This window comes from Copadichromis virginalis, linkage group LG6 (genome assembly GCF_057382275.1).
Source record: "Copadichromis virginalis isolate Kocher_CV1m ecotype Utaka linkage group LG6, C_Virginalis_male_GT1.1, whole genome shotgun sequence".
NCBI classification, from domain to species: domain Eukaryota; kingdom Metazoa; phylum Chordata; class Actinopteri; order Cichliformes; family Cichlidae; genus Copadichromis; species Copadichromis virginalis.
This window is the reverse complement of record NC_140623.1, coordinates 21,745,359-21,753,395: the sequence shown is the minus strand read 5'-3', so window position 1 is coordinate 21,753,395 and position 8,037 is coordinate 21,745,359. Positions and strand designations below refer to the sequence as shown.

General features: G+C 43.7%; 2 long non-coding RNA genes across 2 annotated transcripts; one reads left to right on the top strand and one right to left on the bottom strand.

Annotated features, from left to right (window-relative positions):
• The first annotated feature begins 254 nt into the window (after positions 1–254).
• On the top strand, positions 255–7,796 carry LOC146707751 (uncharacterized). Its single transcript, XR_014921086.1, has 3 exons — positions 255–344; positions 906–1,012; positions 7,740–7,796. It is a non-coding gene; the product is annotated as an uncharacterized LOC146707751 (long non-coding RNA).
• On the bottom strand, positions 983–1,616 carry LOC146707752 (uncharacterized). The gene is made up of 4 exons (XR_014921085.1): positions 1,573–1,616; positions 1,389–1,461; positions 1,178–1,225; positions 983–1,041 (listed from the first exon to the last, which is right to left on the bottom strand). It is a non-coding gene; the product is annotated as an uncharacterized LOC146707752 (long non-coding RNA).
• Positions 7,797–8,037: the final 241 nt, after the last annotated feature.

Genomic DNA, 8,037 nt, shown 5'->3' with positions numbered 1-8,037 from the left:
ATTGAGATACTATTGCAGAATTGCAGACGTTCACCTTTAATGTGGGTGGGTCTTTACAAAAATATGACATCAACTGTTTAAGTATTACAAACATTTTTATCTTTAGTGCCCAATTTTGAGCAGCTCAGTACTAATTGGATAACCTGACATCATTTTATATACAAACATCATTTTTTTTATGCTTTGGCTGAAATACTTAAGTCTATACACCATGAACATCACAAATACTGTGTCTCCTCCCTTCAGATGTTCTTCTTGGCATTTACTACAGAGCCTTCGGTTGCTGCTTCTCTTTGGTTCTCTTTATCTTCAGTTTTGTCTTTAATAGCTGCTGTATTGCTTTGGTAAGTGGACTGATTCTTATATAGTGCATTTCTACTCTCCCTGCTTTATACAACATGCCACATTCACCCATATTAACTTTCCTAGCTAACATTCACACACGTTCATACTCCAATGGATGCATCAGAGTAACTTGGGGTTACTAACTTGAGACAAGTATTGTGCATGCAGACTGGGGAAGCCAGGGATTCAACCACTAACCTTCCTAATCAGTAGATGATCTGTGCTACCTCCTAAGCTCCAGCCACCCCTTTTTCAATGTGTTTTTGCACCGTGGCGCATTAATCAGCTGAGCAAGAGTAGAGAGTAAGACATTTTGCATTGAAAATGGTCTGCTTTCTGAAAATAAGTCAGAATTTCAAAAGATTTTTGTTTTTCTGTTAAGCCACAACACTGACCTATGAATCGTGCAAGCTTTTTTAAACTCTCTATAAGACCAAGTCATTCAAAAATAAGTGGAGATTTTCAATAATCTGTGTGAATAAATTATGAAAAACAATGATGCTGTTCAACATGGGTTTTTATTCATTGTTGGTTCATTTTCAATTCATTCTTTGTAACAGTAATAGCTGTTGGTGAAGGAGCAGCTTATCGTATAGCGGCAAGAATCGCTGCAAGGAGCGTTGGATTCTGCAGAAGTGTTGGATTCTGTAGAAGAGCTGTTATCAGGGTAAGATAACTTGTGTTAGTCCCAGTAGTCTGCAAGAAAATAAGTAATAAATATTATTACATGGGATAATGCATTCTCTGTTGAATGGCTTTCTTTGGATATGATAATATTGGAGAGTCCAGTGTGTCTAATGTTCAAACATAGAAAGACAAACATGACACTCACCCCCTCCCTAGATGAAGAACGTGCATCACGCTCGTGTGCTGAGTCAATCTGTTTAAAAAAAACAAAAAATACATGCAAATGTGTTGTTTGGATATAACAGTACAGGAACACTGATACAGTCTCTGGTGACACGATTCCACACACAGTATAAGATATAGTTATACATTTTATATTAAAACATTAATTTAGTCTTCAGTCATATTACACTTACAGGATTTGCCAGAGCAAGGCTCAGCAGGCATCCAAGCAGAAACACAACCTTGATCATGGTTTCAGTGATTCACCTGTTAACAATAATTTTGATGAGATGTGGTCAAAACCATCAGCCAAATCACCATTCCACCAACATTACATTGAAAACACAGAAGCAATAAAGGATTGATGAGAAATGTTACCGTCAGGTCTTCACAACTTCAGCAGACTGTCTCAGAGATGTGGATGATTGTGGTAATGCTGTACTGACAGTGGAGCTTTTTATACACAGTTGCAAGAGATGATTTAATCTCATTTGCGTAACTGTTGGGAAATTATAATTCTTAGTAAACATCCTCATCTTAATATAAGAGGAAACACAATTAGGCAATATTTAAGGACACACCTGATTAAACCCTTTTGCTACAGCACAATTAAATAGCAACAAGCTGCTGACTTTTATCCTGTCAACCAATCAAAAGATTATATGGCAACATGTGATATTTGGTTGTTTAGAAACCCCTGAAAACGTTGGAGGTGACAACAGTCGGAGAGAGAGAGAGAGAGAGAGAGAGAGAGAGAGAGAGAGAGAGAGAGAGAGAACAATAGCGAGCGGTTTCCATAAACCAGGACTTGCTCTTGATGTTCTTTAATTGATTTTTGTCTTCTTATCTATTAAATAAAGTTAATGTACCTTTGTTCTATAACAGCAAGTCATTAAGAAAAAACTGGGTGTTGTTTGTCAACTGCTTAAGCTGCGGAATCTCCTGATTTGTAATAATAGCGAGGTATTTCCATCTGTTTACCAGTTTGTAGACACTATAGGGTGGACACCTACAGTGGTAATATGCATTACTTTCTAGTTATATGAAGAAGTGTTTCTCAAACTTTTGGAGCCATGGCCAATATTTCACATTAGAAAAATCACACAGCACACAACCAAACAAAATGTTGCAAAAAGCATATTGATAATTTTCCCTTGAGAATCCGTGGTGGAAATGATTCAGTGTGTCCCCAGCAGAGATGGGCAGTAACGCGTTACTGTAATCTGATTACTTTTTTCAAGTAACGAGTAAAGTAAGGGATTACTATTGCAAAAACGGTAATTAGATTACCGTTACTTTCCCGTAGGAACGCTGCGTTACTGCGTTACTAAAACCGTGATTTTTTGCGAGAATGTCTCACGACAGTGACGTAAGCCAGTGCGCCTTTAGTGACAACAGCTGTGTGCAGATCAACAATGGATCATATATCGATTGTGGGAGAGAGTATGAGCATGCAGCGTTTAAAACGTGGAAGTACTGACCTTACTTTGAGTTTGATTCCATAAAAAGTGACAAAAACATTAGCGTCCGTTGTGCGTGGGAAGAAAACTTCTTTTTACAGCGAAAAAAACCCCTAAACTTCCAAGCAAGCACCGAGTGCGCAACGATGTAATGGGAAATTCACAGAGAAACTCGCGGATTCTTCAACTGACCGCAGCACACCTGCACCAGGGTAAACCTCTGCCTATGCCACTCCTGCTTTACAGGTGAAAATAGAGCAAAAGGACCGCTGAGTCTTTGACTTTATTTATTTTCTGCTGTGTTTTACTTGCATCTATTTGAAAGACTGAGTGTAAACACAAAAAATATTTTATTTTATGTGCTGGAATGTGCAGAAAATAGGTTTAAATGTTAAACTAATTTATTGAAGTCAGAGAATGTTGCATATAATTAAATTTTTGCTTGATGCATAAAGTTTAAAGATTAAAACTAATAAAACAAGTAAAAAAAAGAGACTTTTCCATTTGATTACATTTTGTATGATGGATTATGCAGAAAAAGTAGAATTGGGCTGAAAGATCTATCGCTTTATCGCCTCTTCAGGTTGTAAATCGTGTTTTTAAAAAGGAACTAAGTAACTAAGTAATTAATTACTTTTGAAAATAAGTAATCAGTAAAGTAACGGGATTACTTTTTGGGGGAAGTAATCAGTAATTAGTTACTGATTACTTTTTTCAAGTAACTTGACCAACACTGGTCCCCAGTATACCTTTTTTGCCTCGTTCTGACCACTAGTCATGTTATGGCCTTCATCTTGGTCAGAATTTTCTCCAGAACCCAGATCAGATTGACTACTTTTTCTTTTCAAATATTCATCTATTGCTATTACGCCCTGCGTGGTCTCACAGCATGACTATTATGTAATTTCTTCTTCCTGTCCTTCTACCAAGATGGCGCCGCGTATGGATGCCCTGGTGCTTCAGTGCGTTACTTTTGTCTTGTTTTTGTGCATTTCTTCTGTGTCTGGGCACTCCTCTGGATATTCTTACACCAGAGAAGAGCTCCTTAACTGCAGGACTACAACGCCTGTGGATTTATTTCCAATATTTGTCGCATCTGCGGCAGATTTACTGCTGACTCTGATCAGGAAAGTGAGACGTCGAAAGAGAGGTAAGCGAGCCGGCGTACTCGTGCGTTTGAGGAAACGCGGACTGAGAACGGCCCTTCCTGGGATCTTCCTTTCTAATGTACGCTCACTCTGGAATAAGATAGACGAACTGGCCCTGATGAGAAGCATGAACAGAGACTTTGCCTCCTCCTGTGTCTTATGTTTTACGGAGTCGTGGCTCAGTGAGGACATCCCGGACTGCGCGCTCAAGCTGGAGGGCTTTCATCTGCTGCGCGCGGACCGGCAGGCCGCTCTCTCCGGTAAAACCAAAGGTGGAGGTGTCTGCTTCTACATCAATAGTGGCTGGTGCACAGATGTAACAGTGATTGCCCAGCACTGCTCTCCCTCTCTGGAATATCTTTTTATTCACTGCAAACCGTTTTATTCTCCGCGGGAGTTTGCTTCATTCATCCTGGCCGCTGTTTACATACCGCCAGACGCGGATGCGCAAACAGCTCAGTGCGCACTCGCAGAGCAGATTCTCCACACGGAGCGGACATACCCGGACTCTCTCATCATTGCTCTTGGGGACTTTAACAAAGCCAATCTGAGCCATGAGCTTCCGAAATACAAACAGTATATTAAATGCCCGACCAGAGAGGAGAGGACATTGGACCACTGCTACAGCACGATCAGCGGGGCCTATCGCGCGGTGCCGCGCGCTTCACTCGGACTTTCTGACCATGTCATGATCCACCTAATCCCCGCGTACAGACAGAGGCTGAAGCTCTCCAAACCTGTCGTGAGGACCAAAAAACTGTGGAGCAACGAGGGTGTGGAGGAGCTTCGCACGTGTTTGGAGACCACAGACTGGGACACAATGAAGGCTGCTTCTAACAGCTTGGACGAGTTTACGGACACTGTCACCTCCTATATCCACTTCTGTGAGGACAGCATTGTGCCATCACGCACCAGGGTGAGTTATAACAATGACAAACCCTGGTTTACCCCTAAACTCAAAAAGCTGTGGCTGGAAAAGAGTAAGGCGTTCAGAAGCGGAGACAGGGACTGCTACAGAGAGGCCAAGTACAGGTTCACTAAGGAAGTGGACATTGCCAAACATCAGCACTCTGAGAAGATGCAGCAGCAGATCTCAGAGAATGACTCGGCCTCTGTGTGGAAAGGTTTTAGGAATATTACAAACTACAAGCCTAAAACCCCCCACTCCACTGATGACTTGCTCTTAGCCAACACCCTTAACGACTTCTACTGTCGTTTTGACGAGCCATCAGGCAGCCTTCACACCTCCAACGACCCCAACAATAGAGGCACTTTGGACACTCATTCCCCCACCTCTCCCCCCTCCATAGAGCCATCACCACCTTCAAACTGTTTACCTGCAACACCCGCCCCCTCACCCCACACAAAAGAGGATTTCACACCACCTCCTCCGACCACAACTCTTCATATTCATGAAGCAGATGTGAGGAAGCAGTTTAAGAACCTGAATGCTCGGAAAGCTCCCGGCCCAGACGGTGTGTCTCCTGCCACCCTCAGACACTGTGCAAACGAGCTGGCCCCAGTGTTTTCTGGCATCTTCAACTCCTCACTGCAGGCATGTCATGTGCCTGCCTGCTTCAAGTCCTCTACCATAATCCCTGTCCCCAAGAAACCTAGGATCACTGGACCAAATGACTACAGACCCGTGGCTCTGACATCCGTGGTCATGAAGTCATTTGAGCGCCTAGTTCTCTCCCATCTCAAGACCCTCACGGCCCCCCTCCTGGACCCCCTGCAGTTTGCATATAGAGCCAACAGGTCTGTAGACGACGCCATCAACATGGCCCTACACTTCATCCTGCAGCATCTGGACTCCCCAGGAACCTACGCCAGGATCCTGTTTGTGGACTTCAGCTCTGCCTTCAACACCATCCTTCCAGACCATCTCCGAGGCAAGCTTTCCCAGATGAATGTGCCTGATCCCATCTGCCGGTGGATCACTGACTTCCTGATGGACAGAAAGCAGCACGTGAGGCTGGGAAAGAATGTCTCGGACTCCCGGACCATCAGCACCGGCTCCCCTCAGGGCTGTGTTCTTTCTCCTCTGCTCTTCTCCCTGTACACCAACTGCTGCACCTCCACCCACCAGTCTGTCAAGCTAATCAAGTTCGCAGATGACACCACCGTCATTGGGCTCATCTCTGACGGGGATGAGTCTGCCTACAGGAGGGAGGTTGAACGTCTGGTGTCTTGGTGCAGCCACTACAACCTGGCGCTGAATGCCCAGAAGACAGTGGAGATTATTGTGGACTTCAGGAAGCACACAGCCCCACTCCCCCCCATCATCCTGACTGACACCCCCATCACCTCTGTGGACTCATTCCGCTTCCTGGGTACCACCATCACCCAGGACCTGAAGTGGGAGCCCACCATCACCTCCGTCATCAAGAAAGCCCAGCAGAGGATGTACTTCCTGAGGCAGCTGAAGAAATTCAACCTGCCAACACGGACGATGATGCAATTCTACACTGCAATCATCGAGTCCATCCTCACCTCCTCCATCACCGTGTGGTACGCTGGAGCCACTATCAGGGACAAACAGAGACTGCAGCGTGTTGTGCGCTCTGCTGAGAAGGTGATTGGCTGCAGACTCCCATCTCTGCAGGACCTGTACACCTCCAGGACTCTGCGGCGTGCAGCCCGGATCTCAGCTGACCCTTCTCACCCTGGACACAGTCTGTTTGACCTGCTCCCCTCAGGCAGGAGGCTCCGGTCCATTCGCACCAGAACCTCTCGCCACAAGAACAGTTTCTTCCCCTCTGCTGTTGGACACATGAACAATAACCACATGACTGTCCCCGCCACTAACACATGACCCTACGCTGTGTCACTGCATCATTTCATGTCTGGCACTGATCACCACCTGCACTCATGTATATATCTTTCTACGTAGCACTCACAATTCTTATTCTCATGTATATATCACATGTATATCTCATGCACATATCTTTCTTTCTACATAGCACTTTAATTCTTATTGTCTGCACTGAAGCACCGCAGCAATTTCCTAATGTTGTAAACCTCAACATCTGGCAATAAACCCATTCTGATTCTGATTCTGATTCTGTTTTACTGGGAGTTGGCAACCTATTTAATTACTGCCCTCTAGTGGAAGAGAAAGTAATTGTTCTGCCTGTTACTCATGCCCATTGCTTAGAGTACTAATCAGGTGGAACCAGATGATCTTCCAGGGCACACCTAATCATTTCTCCAGTGGCTGGCAAACACTGATATTGTCACGGAAAACGGGGTGAGCCGTGTGGAGGCATAAATGAGGACCCAAGAGCAGGCATTCGCTGAGATGCGAACGAGGTTTATTGCAACATAAAACACAAGGAGAAAATGGCAAAACGGAACTAAAGATAAACTACACTGGGAGAAACTAAACTACAAAACAGCAGAGCAGAACATGGAGGAAGGTGGGCGAAGGCACATGAAGGTTGACAGCAGGGCAAACACACAGTAGATACACAGACGGACCAGCAAACAGCACACAAGTAGACACAACTTAAATACACACTGAAGAACACAGGGCGATTACACACATGTGGGAAACACAGCTGGACCTGATGAGCGTGATGAGACGAGGGGGAAGCAAAACTAAATACAATGACGTAAGACATGGACCTTCAAAGTAAAACAGGAAACAGTTCAGAAAGACGACGGCGTGACACTGAACTAAAGCTACACTAAACACGAAGGCACAAAACACAAACCCTAAGAACAAACCCTAAACCAGAATAAACTGAAACATAGAATTATAATATTCAAAACACGATAACTAAACAATCAGAACATAAATAATATCACAGATAAATACCAAAATACAACAAACTGAAAATGCTGGGTCAAATGACCCAGGACCGTGACAGATATAAAGATTAATGTTTACATTGAAGTATTGGACAAATCTGTTGACCTGTATTATTTCATCCAGAACATCCCGAACACCACTACAACAACCTCCTTCTCTCTGAGACAGTCTGCTGCAGCCTTACAACTTAAGGTAATTAAATCTTTACTCTCAGCATTTCTTGTGTAAGGATTGTGAAAGATAATTGTTTTGTTTTTTAATTGATGTATTTGTCATTTTGCTATCTTATTGTCTTTAATGTCTTTGTTTGTTTGTTTTTTATCAACAGGTATAATAACTGAAACCATGCTGAAGGCATTTCTGTTTGGATGCTTCCTGCACTGAACATTCAGAATCTCACTACAACAACCTCCTTCTCTCT